This window comes from Sorex fumeus, unplaced genomic scaffold (genome assembly GCF_029834395.1).
Source record: "Sorex fumeus unplaced genomic scaffold, SorFum_2.1 ptg000010l, whole genome shotgun sequence".
Taxonomy (NCBI): domain Eukaryota; kingdom Metazoa; phylum Chordata; class Mammalia; order Eulipotyphla; family Soricidae; genus Sorex; species Sorex fumeus.
Window position 1 is genome coordinate 13,394,062 of NW_026606067.1, and position 27,999 is coordinate 13,422,060.

Here is a 27,999-nt window from a genome sequence, read left to right on the forward strand (position 1 = left end):
TTGATGCCTATATATACAAATATATAATGCCAAATATACAATACCACAAATATACAACATCTTATCACAAGGATTTTAAATCACAGAAGACTATATTGAGTAATCAGGGAAAAATATGTTTTTTTCTCTCTCCTTTTTTTTAGAGGGTTTCCTACCTATATTATTTGGCTAGCATTTTCTTATAATTCCAACATTGGATTTGTTCTTCACATCTCTTTATCTGAAGTATCTTAGAACTTATTGTAGGGTGCTTGTGATTACTTTGGACACATGGAGATAATCTATGCCAAAAATGGTTCTTTGACATATAGGTCATCTAATCACGGAGCCTTTTGTGGGCAATTATTCTCTGAGATACTGATTACTCATTAAAACCAAATATAAAGAATTGTTATGAGGAAGTCAGATCTAATCATTCTCTTGTGTATTTTTAAGTGTTACTTTTGTAAATTATTTAAAAAATTGTGCAAGTAGATACTTGTCACTTGATAATGTATGAATACTTGTAACAACCAAGCTAATGAATATTTTGCTCACTTCATGGATGAATGGATTTTTGTAATTATTATTTTTTACTAATGTCAAATATCTTAACTGAGAAATTTGAATAGCAAAATGTTACATAAAGTATTAGTCTTAAAATTCAGCTTGTAATATGGCAAATAATCTCACTTTTTTGATCATATTAACTTATAAAAGTTGACAGAAAATTTATATTTACATAATTTGCTGATAAAATTGATCTTATATTTTTATTATATTCTCTTCAACATAATAGAAAGTGCAGCACGGTGAATATAAATAACTTATTATTTTAGTAATGAATATGGTTGATATTCTGATATTTGATCTCTTATTTTCAAAAAGCAAAACACATGAGTGTGTTGAGAAGATTAAAGTAATCTAATGGATAGTATTGTATTTATAAAACCATATCAAATCATGACATAGCAGAGTCATATTTTTAAAAATGTTTTATCTAGTGTAGAAAAAAAGCGGCAACAGTTGTGATACAATTTCAGGATTATATTGATGAGATAACTTTGCAAAATATTAATATCAATAGATCTAGAAAATAAATTCATGTAAACATTTCTATATCTGATTGCAAGGTAAGTCCTTGTTTAAGAGTTTTTTTCAGTTTACTGTTGCCTCAAGTGGTGTCATTTCCAGATGTATGTTCTGGGTGAAAGAGTTCAGAAGGCAGCAGAAATGGGTAGTGGGTGGGGCTGCTTGGGTTTCTCAAAGAATGGGGTTTGTGGGGAGGCTAACCTTGCCAACTCGGGGAGAAAAAAAAGATAGATCTCAGTCTGAGTGCTAGTACCTAGAATTATTAAGTGATTGGTGTCTCTGCAGAGTATATTGGTGGGGCAGTGGAGCTGAGCCATTGGCTTAGTTGTAGCGGTGGGATGAGTGCTTGCAGGAGGCTTGGTTTGTTGGGTATTGGAAGCCCCTACTTCCTGTGGGTGCTCCAGGGTTTTCAGCAGTGAGGTTTGCAATTCCATGAGGTTTATCTGTGTGGAGCTAAATCCCTACTAAGTCTCCTGGGAATATTATCTCCTGGGAGATTTAGTAGGGAGTTGGTGGGGCAAGGCCAGTGAGTGAGTCGACATGGTGGCAAATGCTCATGGTGGACAGGATTGCTAAAGCTTTAGGAAGCATGGGGGGCAGGAAGGACAGAGAGAGAGGCTAAAGGGTCATGTTTTGAACATTGTTTATTAGGCTAACTATACCTCTTGTTCTAAAATATATTTTAAAAAGTGCTGCCCTTTACCAAATAAAGGATGTTTGGAGGATCCTCCCAGGAGGGGAGATGCATGTCGAAAGTAGACTATGGACTGAACATGTTTGCCACTCAATGCCTCTTTTGCAGACCACAACACCCAAACGGAGAGAGAGAACACAGGGGATTGCCCTGCCACAGAGGCAGGGGGGGATGGGGGGATGGGGGTGGGAGGGATATTATCCATGGTGGTGAAAAACGGGCACTGGTGGAGGGATGGGTATCTGATCATTGTATAATTGAAACCCAAGCACAAAAAAAAATTGTAAATCTACAACTGTAAAAAAAAAAAAAAGTGCTGCCCTTTGTACAAGTATTTCTAATTGTCAAAAAAAAGAGACTAAATCTTTCTTAGAATATTCAAGTTGCAAAGTTGAAATACTTAATTTCAGCTATAGAGAAGTTTTATTTAGTTTCTTCTCTATGTAGGGTCCTATGCATGGTGGTGGATGTCATGCATAGTATCAGAATAACAGAAGAAAAACAATTTTGTGTTCTTCTTTACAGAGCTAAAAGTAGGGAGTATGTGCTTACGTGTAGGTGAGGCTCTATATTTCATTATATGTATGTAAAGACTATATTATTCACATTAGAATCATATAGAAATGCAAATATTACATAACAATTGCTTTCAGAGTATTCTATATTACCAGGATTTTCTATGATAACAATTAAATAGTACTCCATCCAGACTCAGGAATCATAAAAATCTATTTGCAATTCCAGAATTTCTGCTAAGTTTAGGATTTTTGACAAAATAATTATGTTCTTCGAAACTGTTGCTTTATATGTAAAACATGTATAAAATTGTGCAGCTGATATTTAGATAATCTATTGTTTAAATGACATGGAAAAAGTTCTTTTAATAAATTTTCTTATCTTTACATTTAACAATTCAAAAGAAGTTTTTTTTGTGTGTGCCAATAATTGAATCTAGGGTCTTCATTAGTAAAGAAAGCACTTGAGGGGCCAAGGTGTTAGTACAGTGGAAGGAACACTTGCCTTACACCCTGTAGACCAAGTCACCTGGTATGGTCCCTCAAGTATCACCAGGAGTAATTCCTGAGTGTAGAGCCAGGAGTAACTCTTGAGTATTCCTTGGCGTGGGATGCTCAAATAAAGAAAATAAAAAAGAAAGAGATTAAAGCACTGGAACTCTGACCTACATCTTCATTCCAAACAATATTAAAATGTAATCTATCAAAAAGTGGGTTTGAATATGTGGATTTTATGTTCAACCCTTGAAAAATGTTTTGTTATTTTACAGTATTTTGATTAGTATAAGTTTTAACTGCATTGCAACTAAGTATAATGTTTAAAGTATTTCTAGATTTTATTTTATTTTGCATGATTTGATGCAGGGAATAAATCACCCTTAAAGTAATGATAGTTCCTAATGGATTTAGAAGTTAGTATTTATCTTTTGGTTTACCATTTTCTAATAAATAGCTTTTATGTGATACTCACTGTGCTATTGCTCCAGTAGCGGGTAGGGTGTTTGCCTTGCACGTGGCCAATCTACGTTCGATTCCTCTGCCCCTCTCAGAGAGTCCGGCAAGCTACCGAGAGTATCCCACCCACACGGCAAAGCCTGGCAAGCTACCTGTGATATGCTCGATATGCCAAAAACAGTAACAACCAGTCTCACAATGGAGACCTTACTGATGCTCACTCAAGGAAATAGAAGAACAATGGGAGGACAGTACTACAGTGCTACAGTGCTACTCAAGTCTTGAAGAAAACTGACATGGTTTTAACCACTCCAGAAAAATAAAGCACTTCGTAAATGGGTAAAGTCTTTTTCTTCTTTTTCTTCTAAATGTCTTTTTTCTAATTTCTAATTATGCAAGCTTTTAAAAAGAACAAAACATGAAATTATTTATTTTTGCATGTTTTCATCATAATGCATAATCTTTATCTCTGTATTCAACTTGCATTTGTGTGTAGATTGGTGGTTTGACACTTAAGTGATATTCTTATTAAACATCTCATTTTGAGTAAAGAATTTACAATATAATCCAATTTTCTGTTTTGGTAATAATTTATAAAAGAGCATGTTACTATAGTACAGTATGATATTGTAGGTGGTTGCAAGTATCTAGTTTAAATTACATTGAATAAGGGAACGTACACCAAGGATTAATCCAGTGTATGTACAAAAAGAACACTAAGAAATCTTTCCCAAAGGAGTACAGTTATGTAATGAACCAGTGCACAATCATATGGGAGTAGGAACAGGACGAGGGTGATAAAATCTGATAGAGATAAAAGACTTTCTACAAAATAGAGTAATAGTTTATCAGTGAAATCAACTATAAGAAAGTGACAATGTCTTTCTTTTTTATTTCTTTTAAAAAAATAAAAGAAATAAAAGAATTGTTTTCTTTTAAAAATAAAAGAAATACTTTTTGGGTCACACTCAGTGATACACAGGGGTTAATTCTGGCTCATGCACTCAGGGACTACTCCTGGTGGTGCTTGGGGGACCATATGGGATGCTGGGAATTGAACCCAGTTCAGCTGCGTGCAAAGCAAATGCCCTACCCTCTGTGCTATTGCTCCAGCCCCTACAATTTATTTCTTTGTATTACTTTCTTGTTTATTCATGTATTCCCTTTCTCAATGTCAAGCAATTCCTATTTCAGTACTTAGGGTACTCATTTAACTAATTTTGAATAAATAATGTCAAGTTTGCAAAACTACATTTAAAGTCGTTTGAGTTATTAGTCGGTGTATGATTTCACCAACCACTTAAGTTATTTATTTCTCAATTTCATGTCTTACTGGGTGAGTTATAATGAATGAGCTTTCAGTTTTCAACATATTCTTTGTTAAGAACTGAATATACTAGTTCATTTTATTTAGCACTTGTTGATCTCCTGGAATCAGAAATAAAGCTACTTGTGCACTCAGGCACTTAAGAAAATTTAGATATTTTCAAACAGATAGTGCTAAAACCAAAATACACCTGTAACAAACAGGTTAAATGAGTAAATTTAAATATTAGAATAAGGCTATTAAAGGTGAGAAATACGCATGCATCTCAGTTTTGCATGCTAGCAACAATTGATAATTTAGCTACCTTAATACAATTCATTTTTGTTTGTTATATATTTGATTTAAGTGTAAATTAATTGAAAACATTTACCAGTAAATGGGTTTGCAATTTCTTGAAGACAATGTATCTTGCAGACTGATTTAAAATGATATGTTTTGGGGCTAGAGCAATAGCACAGCGGGTAGGGCGTTTGCTTTGCACGTGGCCGACCTGCGTTCTATTCCCAGCATCCCATGTGATCCCCTCAAGCACCACCAGGAGTGATTCCTGAGTGCAAAGCCAGGAGTAACCCCTGAGCATTGTCGGTTGTGACCCAAAAAGCGAATAAATAAATAAATAAAATGATATGTTTCAAAATGGGCTGGAGCGATAGCACAAACTACTGTCACTTGCCTTGCAAGCGGCCAACACGGCCGACCCGAGTTTGATTCCTCGGCCCCTCTCAGAGAGCCCAGCAAGTTACCGAGAGTATCTTGCCCGCACAGCAAAGCCTGGCAAGCTACCCGTGACATATTCGATATGCCAAACACAGTAGCAGTTGTCACAATGGAGACGTTACTGGGTCCGCTAGAGCGAATCAATGAACAACAAGAGGACAGTGACAGTGATGTTTTGAAAGAGAAAATCTGAGAGAGAGAAAAATTATTTATTGGGATCTTAGGTAAAATGTACGCACTCTTTTTTTGTTGTTGTTGTTCTTTTTTGGGTCATACCAGGTGATGTACAGAGGTTACTCCTCTTTCATGCACTCAGGAATTACTCCTGGCAGTGCGCAGGGGAGCATATGGGATGCTGGGAATCGAACCTGGGTTGGCCTTGTGCAAGGCAAACCCCCTACCCCCTGTGCTATCACTCCAGCCCCAAAATGTATGCACTCTTAAAGTTATAGAGGTTAGGGTGGATTTGTAATGACTGTAAATCAGAATGCTAATTCATTTGACGTGGCTCAGACCAACACTCCTTCGATCCGTTAAAATACAGGAAACGCATAAGCGGCCGCATGGTTTGGAGTAAAAGTCCAAGTCCTGGTTCCCGCATACTCGAGCTGTGCTTGTAGAGGCTCATGGTCACTGGGGTTCATCTCCCTACATACAAAGTGATCAATGGAAAGTAAATCATCCAACGTTTCTCCCTGAAAATCAGGCTCAACTCTTATACAAACCACAACACCCAATAGGAGAGAGAGAACAAAAGGGAATGCCCTGCCACAGAGACAGGGTGGGATGGGGGTGGTGGGGGGTGGGAGGGATACTGGGATCCGTGGTGGTGGAAAATGGTCCCTGGTGGAGGGATGGGTATTCAAAATAAATAAATAAATTTTTAAAAAAAGAAAAAAGAAAAAATACAGGAAATGCAGAAGAAATATCCTTGTTGGAAAACCTTCTAGAACATCATAGAGCTGGAATGAATACAGCCTGAGGAAAGAAAGAATAAAGTTACTGAAACATTTCTTAATGAAACCCCCATCCCCCATTGTTAATGTTGATAATTAGAAATACTCTAAATTAGAGACAAGTATAGTTTGTTGTTGTTCTTGTAAATATGCACATTTCCCTTCTGAGATTTTATATTAACATTTTTAGAAATCTAATTATCCAAAATAAAGCCTATTTTTAAAGAGAATTATTTCTATAATTATCATGGCTTAATATGTTTATTCTTTTATACACATTTATGGTTTTGATATAAGTGGTACTATATCTCACGACAGCCAAAGTGCCCAAACCTCTCCACCCGTGTCCATATGTTCAAGTTCACCTTTTTATTCCTCACCCCATCCACCCCATCCGTTGGTAATTTCAGTTCTGTAGCCCAAGACCAAGAGTGTATGTTCTCTCAATCCTTTGTATATTCTTGCTTTGTTTCTCAATATGTCACAGATGAGTGAGGTCATCCATTATTTGACCCTCTCTCCCTCTGACTCATTTTGCTTAAAATTGTACGGTCTAGTTTCATCCACATTGTGAAATAGAATCTGTTCTAACCAATGGAATTTTAATAGCAGATTTTTCAGGTGGTCATCCTGTTTATATCAATAATAAAATTCCTGCTAATTAGCTAGTTGCTTACTAATACTTGGGAGAGGGAATAACAGTAAATAAACTAGAAACAATGGAGGAAGCAAGCATATTTTGCAGGTATATAATACAACATTGCAATCATTTTCATGAGTCCTTGATTTTTTTTTTTTTTGCAGCTAAACGGTCATCTTGCATTTGAAAAGCAAGTTCACACAATTTGCAAGATTTGCTATTCTGTACATTTAGTGGCATATGATGTAATCACAATCAAGAACTGTTTGGCTGCTCCCCCCTGTCACCTACCCACGCTTCACATAATGAGCAGGCACAGGCTGGTGGTGCTGTAGTCTCAGGAAAATCAGACACTTTATGAACTGACAGTCATTACCAGGACAAGCAAAAAAAATCTCTCATCTGAAGCTACTAGTTAGGAGAAGGAATAGCGTTGAAACCAGGAAGCACAGATTGGTAAGGAGTTTCCAGGCTTTAACGTGCCTGGCAAAATGTGAAAAAAATGCACCATTCTTAGTTCTAGAATGGGAAGAGCATTCTATTCTTGAAGATGGCCAAGAAAAGCTTAAGACACAGGGCTCCTGCTGGAAAGTCTTTTATTTATTTTCAGGAAGGGAATTAGTAAGAAATCAGAGGGCTATTTAATTACCCTTCTAGCAAATGAAAAGGAAGCAACTTTGCCTGTGCTTGAGTTTTGAATGGAGGAAATGAAGCATCTTCAAGTTTTCCTATTTGTTTTCTTAAAGCCTCCTACTTCAAAGTCACCCTTACTTGCAACTTTACTGGAAAGGAGAAAAAGAAAATTTCCACTGACCCAGCTCGTGATTTACATACAGAGAGCAAATAAATGAATGGAGTGGAGGATGGGACAGAGTTTTCTTTCCATTTGCTGAGAATAAGATTACTTACCAAGAACAATTTTATCCAGAGCAAATGTTGATTTCCTCCATCATTCGGCGCCTAAATCTCTGGGAAAAAAAAATCAATTTCCACTCTATCTCTGCCTCCTATTTCTGAAATGAAAGAGGCGTATAATTCTTAAGCTGCAGGGTTCAGAGGAAGAAAAAGCAGGGGGCAAAAACCCTCACAGTGCTCTTTATCCAGATCCTCGCCCCGAGCCTCAGCCCAAGGGGTGCAGAAATTGTCTCTAAGGAAGCTTCCGTAGGTGGAGACTGGGGGTTCATTTTACATCCAAAATATAAATCAATGCAAGGAAAAGCACGCGCCCCCAGCCGTGCTAGCACGCAATTCCCTCAGGGAAGTTGGCTTCCAAAGAGGAAAGGGAAGTTCCTGGCTGAGCAAAGGGGTGGGGGTGGAGAGTGGGATTTGGATGTGCGTTTGGGGAGGAAACGGGGAAGCCTTGGAGAGGAAAAGGAAGAAGTAATAAAGCTAATCTTACCCGATCGATCAGGCTAGCGTTTGTGATGGCATCTGGATACAAAAAAAGAAAAGAAGAAAAAAAGCAAAAGCAAGATCATGTTTTAAGCAGAAATTGCCTGTACAACCAGACTCTCCCCGGTCACTGTGCGGGCATCAAAGCTGGCCACTTGCTTGCTCCCCTAAGAAAGGTCTTGAGAACGAAAGCCGCCCCCCCACCCCCCGGCCCGCCCCAAAAGTCAGGCTGCTAGAGCCCAGCGTTTGGAGCTGAGCATTTGGCTGCAAATCCATCGCCTCGCCTCGCGGACAGCAGAAATCATCCAGAAAGCAGCACCCAGCGGGGCCGCAGCCGTTGTCTCTTCCACCCACGGCTCGGGGGGGCTCCTCGCCTGAGCCGCTCGGCACAGCGCCCCCAGAAAGCGCCCAGCTCCCGGCCTCCTCCGCATCTTCGGCCCTCCGAAATCCCCCACCACGCCCCAATGCAGCTCGCTGAGGATTTGGTCATCCTAAAGTGACCGGCTGTTAATTTCCAAAGGGGAGGAGGGGAATTAGCGGCGTGGGGGTTTCCTTCTACGCCTCGCTCTGCGACTAGCAGTGAGCGGGTTGCAGTGAAATCTCAGTGAAATGCACCGCCAGAATATTTAACCCTAATCCCAATGTTCCCAAGCAGATAACTCTTAAAGAACTAAGAGTGGGGCGATCAGAGCAGGATTTCCAAAGCCTTGCCGTCTGGAATTCTCATTGGATCCTTCCAAGCAGCCTAAATCACTCTTGCTGCTCTATCCATCAAGATGACTCCAGCCTTGCTCACTAGTTCTCTCTTTATCTCCTTGTCTTCCACACATCCTTTTACTCTTCTCTGCAGATTTATCTGTATTCCACCTCTTCACTGGGGTTACGCAGCTTCGGTTTTCCCTAACTGTATGGGAATGCACGGTCCTTAAATTTTTCACTTTACCTAAGGACCAGCAGGAGAGTAGTCCTCAGCCTCATTCCAACTCCCATAAACCACAGGCACCTCTTTCCAGTTTGTTTCTCATTCTTGGGGGTTTGTGACTCTCGTCTCCATGCAACTGATTTTTGCTTGGTTACATGCCACTAGGAACTGCTGATTATTTCAAAGTTCCACCACTCTGCAGCTTACCACTTTACCTTGATTTAGAAGATCATGGAATATCTATTTGAATCCTGGATGTATTTTTCTTACAGTCATCTTGCTTCATGAAATTTCCTCTGGTAAGTTTTCCTCTTTATATGCCATTAGAAACTTATCACTGGATATATATATATATATATATATATAATTATTTTTGAAAAGATATCTTTTTTTTTACTTTCAGAATGCAAAGGAGTTATGTGACTTTAAAAATAATTAACTGGCATGCTAGTGAAAGATACTGCCCATATCATGAGTTACCCCATATTTTTTGTTTTCTTTATTGTTGTCATGTTTGTCATTACAGGTTCTAGAAAACAATTTGCACCCCCTTCCCCTCCCCCACTGAAACCTTTTTGGTACACATTACTACGCCATTTAAAAAGTCAAATGTTATATGTTTATTGAAGAGAGAGCTTATGAAGGTCCTTGAGGTAATTGCAAGGTCTGGGAAAGTTCACTAGTCTCTGATCTTCAGAAGGTTGTTCAGGTCAGTGTTTGTTCACTGCAAGCAATTACAGGACTGGGGCAGAGATTTTGTAAAATGTTTCTTTATAGATTTAGCAGATCACAAGCACTACAAGCCACTATAGAAGGAAAAGCTTAGTTTCTATCTTTTTAATTTCTTCCATCATCCCAGACCACATATTAATACATTCCTGGTTGCACTGTTTCACCTAAGGCATCCAAGTTGAGAGTATGTTTCTGATGATGGGAATTTAGCTGGTGAAGAATTAATCTGGAATGCTCATTTCAGAGGAAAAGAGCTACTGGAAGAAAACACTGATTATCATGGTTCTTATGTATTTAAATTTAGGAACACACTTAATATGCAAGATTTAATTGCCTCACTTCTCACACTTGTCCATCCCCCCCAGACTCAATTTTTCATAAGTGTGTTAATGTGACCAGTGCTCTTTTGCCTTCCTGGGTGTTTTGTACCCACTACACAGACAATTATGACTACATTTCCTCCTTAAGTATAGACATGTGGGGAAACATTGGAATCTTGGCATTTACTTCACATATTGACAAGGACACTGTTTTCATTAAATGCCAAACATGGGTGCGTGTATCAGTAATTTCTGGTGCACACTGAGAGCCGCTTTTGTTGTTTTTTCTTCCTTTTCTCCCCTAATAACCCCCCTCCCCCATCAAGGATAAGTTCCTGGTTCCACAATATCCCTCTTTATTGGGATGAGGTGAGGGTTATTGTTCTAGCTTTACTGCCCTACCCTTTCTTCCTTTTCCTTTTTTATTTTTAATTTCCTGAAAGAACTATTCCTGTCATTGATGGCTGACGCTGCAACCCTAAGTAATTTTTTTTAATCCAAAACCCCCTTTTAGCTCCTAGATATAAGTCTTCCAGCTGCAGCGTGACCCCATCCCCCAGTCTGAGAATGCAAGAGATTCTCCTGCCCCCCTCCACCCCGACCCCCGCCTCCCATCCGCTGGCTCCCAGAGATAGTCGGGCTGGAGACTGGGGTCCGCCCCGCAGGGTTACCCTCTCCCACCACTAGTTTTCTACCTGGTCTCCTTCCCAGCACGGCGCCCTGCCTGCCTAGCGTCTGGCGTGACTTCAGGAGAAGTGCCAAGGGTTTAGCATCCTTCCCCGATCCCAAGCTCCTCTTTGGAGGATTGCTGCTGTTGCGCAGGGGTGAGGGAGGGGGGACCAACTTTCGGTGCAGTCAGAGCGCCTCTCTGAACCCGCTACTCGAGAAAGGCACCTCTGTCCGCTCGCTCTTTAGGTAAGTGCATTCTGCAGACTCACAGCCCCAAACTCGAGCAGGGCTGGGGGGCGGGGGGGAGCACCCGACCGGCGCCTGCAGACTGCAGCCAAGGGGGGTTTGCACGGTGGGCTAGCAACAGGCGACAGTGCCTGGAGATTTCTCCGCAACCCCTGTGGAAGCCTAAACCACCTGGGCGCAGGGAGCCAGGAGGACGCGGCGGCGCCGGACCGGCGGGCTGGCCCTGGGGTGGATGCAGGTGTGGGCATGGCCCGACAAGAGGGCAGGGACCTCGTCCCTCCCCTCAGCTGCTCGGCTCTGGCTGCGCTTCGGCTCCTTCGGCCATCAGTCCGGGGTAGGCTTTTACAACCCGGGAGCGTTTTGGGGGAGGTGAGGTAGACCGTTGGGAGCAGGGTGGTGTGCACCCGGGTTTCATATTCCATCTCCAGCCCGCCTCCTCTAAACTTGAGCAAAATCCTTTGCTCGGTGAAGGGACCTGCTTGGAAGAGCTCTCAAACCTCTTTTCCACGCCCGTCTGCGTTTGCATTTTATTCTTTTTAATGAGCAAAGACTAATATAGGGGTGGCCCTGCCGTTTGCCCACTCCGTTCTACTCCCTCTGCTTGCGACGTCTCGGTGAGGCTTGCAGTTGCTTCCCCGACCTGGGGGAAGTGGGTGCTGACCGGCTCCTTCTCCACCCCCTGGCTCGCTGGAACCGGGAGGGTGGGGGGCAGGGGGCAGCAGCAGCAACTCTAGAGCGTGAAGTTCAAAGCCGGGAACGGAGTGGGTGGATTTGAGCTGATCTGAGCCCTACTTGAAAGTTGGGCTCTTCTGTGTGCTTGTCCCTAGTCTGGAGGTGGGTGGGGGGAGGAGAAAACGGGGCTGGGAGCGCTCTCTCTCCTCTAGCGTCCACCGGAGAAGGAGGCGCTTCGGGGCTGCTGGTAGCTGCTGCTTCTGCAGCCCAGCAGCCGGGGAGAGTGGAAGCCTGATAGCTGAGCGCCGAGTCCCTCCGAGTTGAAGCTCCGAGGAGCATTTCACTTTGCATCTGGTCGGGAACGTGCTCAGCCCCATAGAGCAGTGGGAATCTGGAGGGGGAACGCTCGCGGAGGCTCGGACTCCGAAGAAAAAATGCATGTTTCCCTCCGTGGGAGATGCCAACCTGAGCTTTGGGAAGAGCTGGTAGGGGTGACTAGGGCTGGAAAATAGCCCCACTTCGCTTCCAAATACTCTAACCAGGCTGTAAGCGAAGAAGAAAGCATCAGGGTCTATAACACTGTCACCGCAGCTTGGAAGACAGACTGAGATTTGGGAGGGGGTTTCTTTTGCCTGCTCTGTAGATGTGTATGCCATCATGCAATTAAGCAGGTAAGGACTGAATGTTTCTGTTCAAATTGACAATCATTGTAACCTGTGTTTGACCCATGCTGTGATCATCTTTCCCAGTTCCCAGAGATGGAGTTTAGGTCTGTTGAGATATCTCTGCGCTGATGCAGAACTTAGTAATATTTATGAAGCGTTTAAATTCACGTAAACGTTTTACATGCTTTCCTTGAAATGCTCAACGTGTGCATTCATCTTAATGTTTATGCTGTTGCAAAAATCATTAACCTGGCAGAGGTGAGAGGAAGATAATGGAGAGTGTGAAGAGTTAATAGGGAAGGATACATACCTCTAATGAAGTATGCAAGATAAGTAGTTGCAGAAATGCTTTAGAACATTGCTTCTTCTTAAGGTCAAAGACTTTAATATATTCAGGACAATTGGAGAACTAATTAGGGCATCTTCACTAGCAATTTACCACTATCTTAGGACAGTCTTTTTCAGGTAGTTTCATATTATCTTCTTAATTTAAAAAAAATGCATTGAGTGGGGGTTGGTTAAACTGTCAAACGGTTTTTTTTTTTTTTTTAGAAAAAAAGAACTTCTCCCAAAACAGTGTTATTTCTGAAATTGGTAGGGAAAGGCTTGAACTTTGTCCAATTGGAAACTGAAAAATAAAAAATCTAAGCAAATGTACTAGATTAAAGAATGTTTCTTGTATAAGTTCTTGAAATTCCAAGTGTGGATACAGAATTTTATCAGCCAATAGATTTATTCTTCTAGAATTTAACAGCAACTCAAAAATCTCGAAGACAAAACACATTTTGAATTTTTGAATTTTTTTTTATCGTTATTGGCATTGTTTGATGATTAATTTATATGGTAAAGTCTTGAGTTCCCCAAGAGTGAAGAAAAATAGTATTAGTAAGGCACAGTTTTTAAAGTATTCCGTTTATTATTAATACCTTCCCTCCTCTAAGAAATTGTATTCTTTAGAAGTTTCTTTGGGAATATTTTCAGAACCTATATTTATTGATGTGGGTCTGTAATCAATAACATTTTTGCTTGCAAAGCTCACTGATAATATCTTGAAGAAATAAAAAAGATAATTGCAACTTTGGGTCATATAATTATAAAGTTATAGTCTTTTTCATAGTTTGATGCAAGAGGTAGTTTTTACTTTACTGGAAAAGTGATTTGTCAATGGATTTCAATTTTGTTATTTTTCCATATTTTATCCTCTGGAGTTTTACTGTAATGAATATTGTGTGTGTGTGTGTGTTTGTGTGTTGTACAAATTTTGGTTGGTGAAAATGGTATTTACTTAAAATCTACATTGAATGTGTGTGTGTGTGTGTGTGTGTGTGTGTGTGTGTGGTACAAATTTTGGGTTGGTGGAAATGGTATTTACTTAAAATCTACATTGCTTCAATATTTTCCAAATGAAATAGACATGATATTACTATGTGACTGATTTCACTTATTACTTACTCATTTAATGTGAGATATCCAGTCAACATATTTTCTTTAGATACTATTATAATGGAACTGAAGTTTTAAAAGTGAACTACGGTACTTCTTGATTTTCTTCATGCAGTATGATTGTAGTATTAAAGTTAAGTAAATAAAATTTAAGTAGAACAAAGTCAGTGGGACTTAAATGAGTTTGTGTCTATTATACGTGTTTATGCACATATATTTTCTACAGTTGGTATTTCTTTTAGGTTACGATGTCCTTTAAAGAAACATCTAATTTCTTTTTAGAATAGTGCTTTTGTCTATTTCTCTCTACAGTGCAAATAAAACAACAGCTGGAACTTCAAAAATTGATTTTTTTCTCTGTATCAATATATTTGATTTTTAAAATTTTTTATTTTCTATTACCTGTTATTGTGAGTGTATTTTTCATATTATAAGCAGAATAAGCAAAATTATTGGGAAGTTAATATCTAACGTGTTAATAATTTAGAACATTCATTATTACTATACAATCTATCAGTGACAAATGTAGCATCGTTTTCAAAAGTACTTCAAAGCTCTGCATCTAACTTATGATTAATGAGCTACTCTTATAAGTTCTTAACATTTCTTTTCTTTTTGTCTCCTACTATTAGGTTATTATAAGAAGTAGAACTGAATAAATGTGGGGTTTTTCCTCAATTTCAGTTCTAGTTCTTGTTAATTCCTGTAATATAGCAAGATTACTTTCCACTTTCCTCATGTGAGGATAACAATCTCTGCTCTATAGTGTTACAGGTAACATAAAGACATGAAGATGCTTTAAAAAGATAGATGTTCTATGAAAGCAAGCGATATTTAAAAAATATAACATATATATATATATATATATTTTCTTTTTGCATAATGTTCCTTTCCTAGAAATGAAGCAATGTTGATGCATCTTTTTTGCTTGTTTGCTTTTTTATTTTTTTAATTTTAAAAGAATCAACCATATTTGGTCTGTATAGTGGTCTGTATATTTTGTGTCTTGGTGTCTAACGATATTAAATAACATTTTTTTTGTCAATGTTTAGCAAAAAGGAAAGCTGAAGAACAAAATTCTGGAGAGACCAATACTAAATTACATTGAATTTGTTTATCTTTAATATAGTTCTGAGAAAATATTCACTTTTACAAAAAGTTTGCTCTTGATCTACTTCTTAGTCTCATTGAGTGAAAGGAAGGCCTGTTTCTCAACAATCTATATTAACAACCAGAATTCTCCTTTTAGTTCTTAATTGAAAACAAGATAACAATATATTTTTTTTTCTTTATTTTGCAAACTTTAATTTCAGAACCAAATAAAACACAATACAAAACATCCAAACCTTTAGTCGAATTTAGGACAGGACTGTTTGAAGATAAAAATTTCTTCACTTAACGAGTTTCAAAATGACCCTTGATGTAAAGTTAGACTTTTCTTTTTTTGTATCTTTACAAGATCATATTTGGCTATGGAGAATTATGTAGTCTACATTGGCATTGCTGCCATTTCAATTTAACAACTATATGGATAATATTTAAATATTTAGAAGTGGAATTCTGATCATTTCATTTTACATTGGTATGTAGTTTTAATATTTACAGTTCACAAGTATAAGGGATATTATAGGAGAAGAATAATTTGTTTAAATATTGTAGACTGCTGATGGATGATCTTGATTATTTTTTTAAATGTTAGTGCAAAGATGTTGTATGCTATTCTAGAAAAAAGAAAAATATGCCGAAGACAAATTTAATCACAAAAACTAATAGTCTACTGAAGATATACTTGGAGATTTCCACCCATCATTTTTTTCTTTCTTTCTAATTAAAATATTTTTTCTAATTTCTTTTTCAATTTTAAATTGCCACTTTAGCCATGTGTATACTGGCCAACAAATATTCTCATCATTATTGTTTAGAGTCTTAATCAGTGTTATTCACAAGCACATTTGATGAGATGTTAAGAAGATTGATATCCAGTAACTCCATTGCAGACCTATATCCATGGTAATTATTTCATAAACCATGATTCTATTATTCTACACTTAATGTTTGATATAAAGTATTCAAGCCATTCTGGGATATTTCTCAATTCCATTTTCAAATTAACTAAAGAAAAACTAGCTGAGCCTCCCATAATCAAAATAACACACTTCTGAAACTCTACCCAATTTATTTTCCTCAGAATGGAAAGGCATAGTTGGTGCATTTTAATGAGTTCAATTGATTTTTATATATTATAACATTAAATAAATCATTATCTGGTATTTAAAGAATTTATCTTTACCCAGGAAAGTATAAATTCAGGTGTGAAAATCACATATAATCTAATAAATGAACAAACCTTTTAGACTATCCATTTTCTATATTCCTAACTACTTCTTGAACACAATTTAGGATTTCTCAAAATTTTAATTTTAATTAAAATTTGAGCTAAAATTGGTATTTAGTACTATTTAGTACTAATGTGACCTATTTTTCCTTATGATTATTTTTGAATAGTTGTTTTAGTGCCTAACCCCTAACTCAGCTCTGGGTAGCTTTAAAAGTATCCAAAGCATAACAAATTTCCTTAAAGAGCTAATAAAGAAGCCACCATGTTGTATTTCTAGCAAATTAAATCCATAAAACGTGCACTTATTGATTAAATTAATAAATATGTTAGTATAGCATTCAAATGCATTGTAATTCTCTACTATTTAAGAATTATTGCTTCATAATGGTGTGTTGAAATTACATTATAGATTTATAGTGAAGAATACTTATAGATATACTTATTCTTCCTAATATCTGTGAATAACAGCCAAATTCATTAGGATTAAGCTGTTTTTCATTATCTTTTCTGAAGTCTTGCATTTTTTTTTAAATCTTAAAAGTATTTCTAGAATATGGCTCTATTAAGAAACAATCTAGTCTTAGAAACATCAGAATTGAATAAGCATGCATATAGATTCTCAATGTCAAATTCTGGCCAGTTTATATCCACAGTACTACTGAACAAATTCGTTGAAAACTCTTTCTCACAACCAAAATGTATTTTTTTTAAAACCTTTCATCTGATGTGTATAAACATGAGCCATTTTTAAAAAATGTGATTAAGTCCAATCACATAGCAAACTAAAAAAATTGGTGTATATGCTCACTCAAGTGTCAGAATACAATCTCACATTGGTTGCATAGAGTGTGCCCTTTGTGGCTGGTCCTATCATGGAAATGCAGAAATGCTTTTAAATATGCAATTTAATATTTCAGTTTCTCAAGCCAACATTTCTGAGGCTCAAACCAGTAGAGAACAAAAGTTAATTCTGCCTGAAAGTTCCTGAAAGTTCCTGGGGGTAGACGTATATAAGGGGCACTTTTGTCTTTAGTGTAGTGATATGTCTGATGAGTTTGAAACACCAGTTTATAAATGTGTATGCATGTATTCATGTATATAATTTGCATAATTATATGTATACTTTTTCAAAAGTGAGCATCTTTTGATAATAAGCATAATTGAAATTTTAAAATAAAAATATTAAAGGCTGAATGAGGTAAGCAACAAAGTTGCAAAAATATTTTTAATATAATCAAATCATTATTTTATCAATGATTTGTATATAACTCTAACCATATTAATAGGCTTAGCTTGTCTATTCAACATATTGAAATAAAATTACTCAATCTGAATTTGCATTAATAGATTTTTTATTCCTGTTTATTATTAATTTTCAAATATAACAATTCACAGTAAACTTACTAAATGTGATGAGTACTAGTTTCAAGGCTATGCTATAGAGTAACATGGAAGAAGACTGTATTTTTCAAAATTAAATGCAAGTTATTTTCTAATCATCAATTACCTATAGCAGTAATTGGGAATATATTCTGGTTCTCATTAGTTGTACTGAAAATGACTTTTTAAAATACATTATTTTTAATTTGCTCGAGCGGGCCCAGTAATGTCTCCATTGGAGACTTTGTTGTTACTGTGTCTGGCATATCGAATACTCTCGGTAGCCTGCCTGGCTCTCCGAGAGGGGCGGAGGAATCGAACTGGGTCGGCCATGTTGGCTGTGTGCAAGGCAGATGCCCTACCCACTGTGCTTTAAATATATCATTGTGAAACATTTTCTATTTTCTGCATTTATTCGATATACAATCTTGTTTTGCCTTTTGAACATTTCAACCTGCCATTTATGATCACTGAAAACAGAATTTTTATTTTAAAACCATGAATTAGAGATGTGTCTCCAGTCTTTTTCTATCTGAAAAACAAGGAGATTTATTAGGGACACTTTACATTTATTTTAATAAATTTTGCTATTGTTTTTAGCTAAAATACTCTTAAACATCTTTCTCATTATTGGAGGAGAAATTGCTTAGAATGTAGAAAAGTTCTCCCAACACCTCCCCTCTCTTTTATGTTTTCCTTCTTATATGTAAACATTTAGATAGCAATAGATTATTTTCATATTTAAATAAGTATATATATTTGTATACTTACATTAAAAATATACCAATATATACCTATTTGTATAGCACCAAAGTGTTGGGAAACCCATTTTGAACTTCTGCTTTTTTTTCTCTTAGCATAAACTGTGATAGGCTTCATTTGTATCTTTGATTCATCTACAAAACACATAATTGGGTTGGGTGCTTGGATCCACAGTACAGTGTTCAGGATGTGCTCTTAACTCTGCTGGGAGTCCTGAATGGAACTCGAGCAAGGCTAGTAACTTAAATAACACTATTATTATTTCTCCAGGCCTGAAATAAATAAATTTCAGTGCATTCTTGTTTGACCAATTTTATTTTATTTTATTTATTTATTTATTTATTTATTTTTTAATGAATCACCATGAGATACAGTTATAGACTTGTTTGGCCAATTTTAAAAATACCAGCAGATCATGGGAAGATTACAAAAATGATTATGAAATTCTACTCATGCTATTACCACTCTTTAAATCTATCCTGAGCAGGTGGTTTTTAAAATGGTTTTGTTATAGAGTAAGTGTCAGCAATTCAATATCAGCCACAGTGATTTATTACTAAAATATCTTTATCATCAGTAGTATCATGTTAGAGCAGGAGATCTAGTACAGCTGGTAAGAAATTTGGCTTACACTCCCCAGCTTGGGTCTGATATCCAGTTACCCATGTGGTCCCTCCAGCCCCTTCAAGAGTGATCCCTGCGTGGGGCTGTAGCAATAGCACAGCAGGTAGGATGTTTGCTTTGCAGCAGCCAACCTGGGTTTGATTCCCAGCATCCCACATGGTTCCCCAGCACCGCAGGGAGTAATTCCTGAGTACAGAGCCAGGAATCCTGTGCATCCCTGGGTGCAACCCGCCCCCCACCCCACCCCTCCCAAAACAAAGAGTGATCTCTGAGTAAAGAACCAGGAGTTAACTCTGAGCTCAGCTGGGTGTGTTCCAAGAGTAAAAACAAACAAAGGTAGGTAACACCCAAGTTTAATCTAGTTTTACATATTACCTTTATCTCAAAATGATATAAACTGAAGAAAGATTTACTATTTCCCAGTTAAAGATTTGCAGAGGTCAAAGCTAAAGATGACATTTATTTCCTTGTGATTTAATAACCAATTATTACTTACAATAAATTGATTACCAAATTAGAGACTCAATTCAATTCCACAATACTGGTCCCTGGTATTATTTTTCTAAAGTAATTCCAGACATATGTACTTTACATACTGGGCATAGCTAATATCCAACTATCTGTATTTGTCAAACATAAGAGTGTCCATTTGATCTTTGAAAAAATGTTTTTAATATTCTTCCAAACTTCTATGACTTGTAGATTTATTTTGTCCTTCTTCTGATGTTTATTGTCTTCCATTCTTTATATTATTCTGACTTTGAAGACAGTTGCAGCTGATTTAGAAGTTTAAGTCTTTTGTTGCCAGGTGTGGCTCTTCACATATCAGAAATTCTCATTTTTATACTGAGGAATAATGGCAACGCCGATTCTTATTGTTAGACAAAAGTTCAGTTGTCAAAAAGCAGGATCAATTACTAATTTGGGACATTTGGGAGGCTAAATTCCCTCTAGAAAATAAGGACCTCTGCTCCATCTCTCACGGAGGTTTCTTGCTCAGAAGATATACTTCAACACTTGCTTGAGTTCTGATAAGCTTTGGGGGTCAAACCCGCTGGTGCTCTGAGCTTGGCTCAGTGCTTAAGGATCATCCCTTTGGGCTCTTGGCGTCGGTACTGGTTGCCGGGGATTGAAGCCGGTTCTGCTGCCAACAATCAGTGCTCTTCCTCCCGGAGTATTTCTCTAGCCCCTGACATGATTTCTGAGGTGTGGGTAAAGGCACTGGAGAACAGCAGTTATTTAGCTACTTGTTAATGTACGATTTGCTTCTTAGTTTTGGGTCTGTAAAAATATTTTTATTGAGCCAGAGAAGTAGTACAGTGGGTAGACACTCCTGTCAGGCTGGGGTGACGATATGGGGTGCTAGAGATCAAACCCAGGTCATTCACGTGTACGGCAAGCACCTTACCCACTGCGCAATCACTATGGTCCTGAGCCAGTACAGTTCTCAGAACAGAGTCATAGCAAATCCCAGAGTGACTCATTAAAAGTTTTCTTTTCTTCTAAACTTTACCTATATTTAATGAAAATATTTCTTTTTTGATTTTAGTAATACAAATTAATAAAAAGAAAGTTTAATATTGTGTGCACCCCACAGTAATTTATTTTTATTCCCTTTTGTACTTATTAAGTGTCTTCCTGTTTCCAGGTTTTTTGTTGGCGTTTCACAGTGTCATTGAATCCAATAGGCGTAAACCTTGTTTTTTTTCTTATACTAAAATTATCAAAGCGTGTCATTATTCTAGGAATATTTTATTTTTTCATAAACTGCTATTTCTGAGTTAAATGGTAGCAATAACCATGCTTTGAAAATAAGTTTAGTAGTCTACGGACAGTTTCAATAACCACATTCCTCTAGGTTAAAATAGTTTTAATCTTTTCATATTCTTATAAACTTATAAAAATACTAGTATGTATATTTGAACTTTTGAAAGATCTTACTATACCCCAAATAATTAGCATGCTAAATAACCAGGACCATTTGGAACAGTTTTTTCACAGGGTCCCAGTGGTCCGTTCAATTGGTGGTTTCAGTGTGCGAGAGGAGTTGCACTGCTACTTGCCAGGAAGGGCAGTACTTGGGGGCAGCCAGGATTGCCCAAGGCGATGCTAAGGAGATGATGTGGTTCTGGCCATTGAACTGGGGTTGGCTGAATGCCAGATATACACTTTAATCGCTACACCCCTCCTCCAGTCCTGAGAAATCTTTTTAATAGATTTACTGAATTTTCTTTGCAATTTCCTTACATTATTTTCTCTGCAATTTCAAAAACACATTTCTACTTATGTTTTTTAATCTAATAGCTTCTGATTAAACAGTAAACTTTACTTCTTGGTGCTAGTTAACAGAAAGGCAATTTTTTTCCTATTATGAATCAAAAAAAGATACAAATAACCAGACTCAAGAATTCTGAACTCAATCCCATTATTATGTCTTATTTGTAGAATATATTGTAAGGATTGCCTTTGTACTATAAATGCATATGCTGGACAAGCTATTGTTTGATATTTAATTTTCACTTTATTCTTTATTTTCTTTTTGAACTTTGGACCAGTTCTGGTGATGCTCAGGGCCTTTTACCTGCACTGAGCGATCACTTCTGGCGGGTCTTCGCTGACCATATGGGGTGCCAGGTATCAAGCCAGTTTGAATGTGTGCAAGGTAAACACCCTACACACCTACTATAGCTCCGGCCCCTGGAATATTATTTAAAAAAGAAAATGAAAACTTTTCTAGTGTTTGCTAAACTCTAATTGAGTACATTGTCCAATAAAGACAAGGCAAAAGACATAGTTCTACTTATATTGATTCACCCCAGGTATGCTTTAATTAACTATTCTCAGATTTCCTTTAAATTTGTATTTATGTGACAAAACTTTTTATTGAAAAGAATATTATTCTGAAAATGATAAGTGTGTATAAGAAAAAGAAGACTAATACTACATTAAAGTAACTAGATTTCTTTATTGTATTAAATCCAGATTTCTTGTTTGTTTGTTTGTTTTGTTTTGTTTTGTTTTGTTTTGTTTCTTCTTCTTTTTGGTTTTTGGGCCTTACCTGCCAGTGTTCAGTGCTTACTCCTAGCTCCACACTCAGGGATCATTCCTGGAGAGGCTCATGGTGATGCTATATGGTGAAGGGGATTGAGGCCGGGTAGACTGGGGTCAAGGCAAGAATCCTACCCGCTAGTTCCCTGCTCCAGCCCCCAAATCCAGATTGCTGCAATCATTATTTCCTCTTCATTCTCTCATGTAGATTATTTTAATCCTAACACTATATTCTGTTTCACTCTTGAGAACAAAGATTTAACCATAATTTCCCTAAAGCATGCCTCTTTAAAACTAGATCTTTACAATCAAAGTCTAGTATGTAGGCATTCTACATCTGAACATTCTTGTCTAACTACATCCCTGTGAACTAAAATTAAGTACAATAGGGATCCCATCAAGGATGTTTGTTGTTATATGACCTGTTACATTGTATCACTGAGATATTTTATATTTAAAAATGTAAAGGTAACTCAGGTATCTATTGAAATAGGCCTTCAGAATAACTTACCTTATTTGCTGGACAGAAATAAGGAATGGAACTCGCTGTCTCTTCATTTTTTCTAATCAGTTCTACCATTAGGTAATAGCATTTAACTTCCTCTTTATTGGTAGGACAAGATTATATTGACAGGATCAAGGAGAAGATTAGTTCCCTCTGCAGTATATACTCCTCAGAGGAATACTAAACCTCATTAAGATGGAAAACACTTCAATCTGTAATTCAGAGACCCTATATTGCCTGATCAGCTGAAAGAAGTAATGAGATGGACCCTCTGGATACAGGTTTTGCTGAGTTAAATGACTGGAAAGATTTAGTTCAGATCAGTCTTCAACTGCACAGTGTGATTTCAAACAGGGAAAGTAGATTTTACTTGTCTATTTTTTTTTCTTTTTGGGTCACATCTGGTAATGCACAGTGGTTACACCTGGTTATGCACTCAGGTATTACTCCTGGCTTTCAGTGCCCGGGGTACTATATGGGATGCTGGGAATCGAACCTAGGAACCTGGGTTGGCTGCATGCAAGGCAAACGCACTATCTGCTGTGCTATCACTCCAGCCCCTCTATTTCTTTCTTTAAGAGAGGAATAGTGGAAAATTCTAGTGATAATACATTACTAACAGATGGAGACAATGTCCATCCCTTGCTAGTATAGCACACATATTGAAACAACATATGGAGTATGGGTTTCTTTTAAAAAATTTACGTCAATGCATATTCCAAAAGCTTACTATGTGCCTGGTAGTGCACATATCATTAGGATACACAGATTTATTAAAACATAATCTTTGCCAGCAAAGATTCATTATCTGGTTATATGAACAAATGTGTTAAAAGAGTATAATATTACATATTTCAAGATTTTCAAAGATTTGTGGATGGACATTCATTAGGCTTGCATTCATGTAGTCTACATTTATTAGAGTCATTTTCAAAAGTAGTTAAGATGATTATTAACCCAGCCAGACATTTATCTTTAAAATGTAATTAAATTTCTATTCACATAGAGGTCTATTTTATTCTTTTAGTGGTTCCTGGCTGGGTGACTTAAGTTTCGGTGATACCTGAGATGAATGGAGCCTTTTTTACTTTAGAAATCATTACTTAATCATCTAACAGTATCATTACTTTTTCATTTAGTATAAATTTTTATTACTTTATTTGGAGGATAATAGAACTATCACTGAGGACAGAAAAGGAAAAACTCTTTGGGTATTAGTCCTGGACTACTTCAGTAATAAACTGTGGATCTCTTCTCTTTGTTTCTACTTGACTATTTCAACAGGGCCATGATCATAGAACAACCGTTTTTATGCATTTTTGTGAGTTAGAAAAAAAAGTGGCAACATTGTATCAAGAGATACACTAAACATATATTGAAAATGGCATTCTTTGTGTCAAGTATGGAAAATTTTATACCTTAATGAATTACTTGATATATTCACATAGTAAAATGCCAAATTCTATTCAACTAGGCTAGTTAAAATTTATTAACTCCAAATAAGTAATGTGTACATTGCACTGTAGCACTGTCCTCCCATTGTTCATTGAGTGGGCACCAGTAATGTCTCCATTGTGAGACTTGTTACTGATTTTGGCATATCCAATATGCCACAGGGAGCTTGCCAGGCTTTGCTGTGCGGGTGGGATACTCTCTGTATCTTAGTGGGCTCTCTGATAGGTGCAGAAAAATCGAATCCAGGTTGGTCATGTACAAAGCACACTCCCTACCCGCTGTGCCACTCTGCCCACAAAAACAGTTATGGGACTTTTGAAGTCAAAAATTATATGTCATTACAACTTTACCTACAGGTATATGTATTTTTTACAAAAGTAAATCATTATCTTAGATAGCTCATCTCTTTAATAATTTTGTCTTATAAACAGAGGACTCATGAGTATTCAAAGATTAAATGCTACATACATTTATATTGGAAAATTAATCACATTATTTATATATATTTTAATGTAATAACATAATTCAATACTATAACTTCACTTCTAGAAAATAATGTTCTTGGAACTTTTTCTTAAATCAGGTATTTTTCCTGACAATACTTGAGGTACATATAAAGGTATACATTTTCTTACATGGATCCTGAGTTTACACATTATTGCTCTTTAAAATAATACTCATTAGAAGTTGTCTTTTTAGTCTTGTCTTTCATATGTCTGACAAATAAGAAGAGTGAACTTAATTTAAGATTTATGATTGCATTTCAACAAATTTTTAAAGACATTGCTATAGCACAGCGGTAGGGCGTTCGCCTTACAAGCAGCCAACATGGCCGACCCGAGTTCGATTCCTCCGTCCCTCTCGGAGAGCCCGGCAAGCTACCGAGAGTATTCGATATGCCAGACACAGTAACAACAAAGTCTCCAATGGAGACGTTACTGGGCTCGCTCGAGCAAATCGACGATCAACGGGAGGGCCTTTACCTTTACCTTTACTCTACTGAAAAATTATTATATCTCTTATTTCAATAAGAAAATGATATCAGGTGGAAATAATTGTGTTTTTAAAAAATAATGTTACTATTTTTATTTAGAAGGCAAAAAAGAAAATTAAGTTGGAAGAAACAGGTTACATATTTAGATTTAACTTTTTATCAAGATGCAGGAAAACTATAAAAGCATTAAATAGTTTTAATAGTCATGATGGTAGAGATTATGATAATAATTTTGAGATTAAAGAGACATGGATGCTAGGAAAATCAAATTGCAGAGCTATGAAATGAATTGGGAATCCAGGTGATAATGATAGTGTTGGGATACAGGAATGATCTAGCTAACTGAAGAGGATATAGAATGAAATATGATTGCTTAGAGAATATGGGAGTTGATGGAATATGTGGAACAAATGTAATCCAAAGGAAAAGTAGGACATTGGCTTAAAGATCTGAGTGAATTGAAATAGTGTTCATAAGATAAGAAACTCAGAAAGAGAAAAACATTTAGAGAATGTTGATTTTTAGTTGGTAGAAGTACTGGTTTCTAGTACATATTACCATAGGCAGTCTTTTTCTACCTTAGTTAAGGCCCTCTTTATTTGATGATATGTTTCTGATAATTAAGTGTTTTTGTGGGTATTGGTGAGGTATCTTTACCTTAAAACTTATTACATTACTTTTCACATTATGTACATTTCTTCATCACCACTATATTTGCTACTATTTTCTCTTTTATTCTGTAGTTCTACCAGATAGAAACAAACAATAGAAGCTATATGGATAAGTTTACAGTCAGAATTATACTTTTAGTCATTTCACCATTAATTTACAGATGTAATCACTGTATCACTGTCATCCTGTTATTCATCAATTTGTTCTAGAGGGCACCAGTAACATCTGCATTTGTCCTCGCCCTGAGATTTTAGCAGCCTCGTCCCTTACTCGTCTTTCCCAACAGTGCCACACTGGAGGCTCTTTCAGGATCAAGGGAATGAGACACATCATTGTTACTCTTTTTGGCATATTGAATACATCACTGGAGCTTGCCAGGCTGTACCATGTGGGCAGGATACCCTCCGTAGCTTGCTGGGTTCTCCGAGAAGGAGACCTAGACTAAAAGACGTTGTGCGGCCACATGTGCATACATCTCTCATGCATACAGATGTAATATTATATTTAATAAATAGTTACTTTAGAGCTAACATTTGCTTTAATATATTTTGTAAAATATGTAACATGCTGACATGCTATTTTAATAGACAATGTAGACATTATATAAGATATATTTTTGAATTGGTATATAATTTTGAATTAATAAATAATTTAATTTAGACCTTCAATCCATACATAAAACTTTTTGAGTTGAGGGGTGAAGTGATAGCACAGTGGGTAGGGGGTTTTCCTTGCACACGGCTGACCCATGTTCAATTCCCAGCATCCCATATGTTTCCCCGAGCACATCCAGGAGTAATTCTTGAGTACATGAACCAGGAGTAACCCCTGTGCATCCCCGCTGTGACCCAAAAAGAAAACAAACAAGCAAAAAGACCCTTTTTGAGTTGAAGAGAGTTAATGAAAGAGAAAGGAAGTGAGAAGTGGTAAAGACTGCTTTTGTCACTGACAGTTATATTAGAAAGTTATTTCAAATCAAGATTCAAGCAGTCATTTAATCATCCAAATAAGGGAACAATTTCAAGCCATTTATTAGTAATTACAAAATTACTGCTCTGATGAAATTGGGCCCATACTGCCAGAGAAAGAACACAGTGGGTAGGATATTTGCCTTTCATGTGGCCAACCCAAATTTTATCTCCAGCATCCTATATGGTTCCCCAAGCACCATTAAGAGTAATATCTGAGTGCAGAGCCAGGAGTAATGCCTGAGCATCGCTGGGTAACTGTCCCAGTCACTGTACTACCATTGTTCATCAATTTGCTCGAGAGGGCCCAGTGACATCTCCTTTGCGAGACTTGTTGTTACTGTTTTTGGCATATCAAATACATCACAGGTAGCTTGCCAGGCTTTGCTGTGCAGATGAGATACTCTTGGTAGTTTGCTGGGCTCTCCACGGGGGCAGAGGAATCGAACTTGGGTCATTTGTGTGCAAGACATGTTGGGTATGATTAAAAATGCCAAAATAAATTTTTAAAAGAAGTAAGAGGGAAAAAAAGTAAAAAAAAAAAAAGAACAACAACAACAAAAGGAAATAAAATGAAATTGGGCCCATAGAGTGTGATGTGAAAAATTGAAAGGTATTTTGTAAAAAAACCTCAAAGGGCGGCCAGGGGGTGGCCCTGAGGGCTCTTCCCCTGGCCACCCAGGTTCTGGGGAACCCGGGCTGCCTCCCCAGCTGGGTTGGCCAGGGCCCTGGGGCAGACATTGGAGGAAGTGAGGGCCAAGCCGCTTAATTGATCAGATGCCATTTATTCCATTCTCATGCCTGTTCACTCCTGTCTCTCCTTACTTCTCTCTCAGCCCCTGATCTGGAAACCCCCTTTCCTAGCATTGGCTATGGATCTTGATCTGATCTTCACCCCCCAGCCCACTCTTACAGTCTCGTTAAATCCCCAAACTATGAGGGACTGGGTTTACATATAGGTATGGTCACAATCCTTAAGGGTAAAGTTCTTTCCCTCAGAGGATGCTGCCTCCAGGACAGATTCTCTTTCAGTGGAATGACCCACCCAAGGGAGTAATCCCATGGGTGTGTTTCTCCTCTCCTTGTCCGACAAACATAAGCATTCATAATATTAATCATTTTGTATGGACACAGTAAGAGATGCATTAAGCTTATAGAATTGCTCTCTTGGGGTCATCACGATCTCAGATACAGTGCTCAGGCCAGATTAGTCTTTATTATCTCTAGCAGGGTCCTAGTCGCTTCGTTACTTTTGGACCATGACAACATAATAAGCTGATTAACTGTTTGGGGAAGAGAGCAATGAGGAATGGTTACA

At 37.4% G+C, this 27,999-nt stretch overlaps 1 protein-coding gene across 2 annotated transcripts in view; it reads left to right on the forward strand.

Moving 5' to 3' along the window:
* Positions 1-9,265: 9,265 nt before the first annotated feature.
* Positions 9,266-27,999, forward strand: part of BRINP3 (BMP/retinoic acid inducible neural specific 3) — a 444,317-nt gene continuing 425,583 nt past the window's right edge. Inside the window, exon 1 of one of the 2 annotated variants that reach the window (XM_056110519.1) lies at positions 9,266-9,487. The gene's annotated coding sequence lies outside the window, so the exon portion shown is untranslated. Of the gene's footprint in view, positions 9,488-12,471; positions 12,499-27,999 lie in introns of those variants that run through there. The other variant, XM_056110520.1, reaches the window with a different exon arrangement.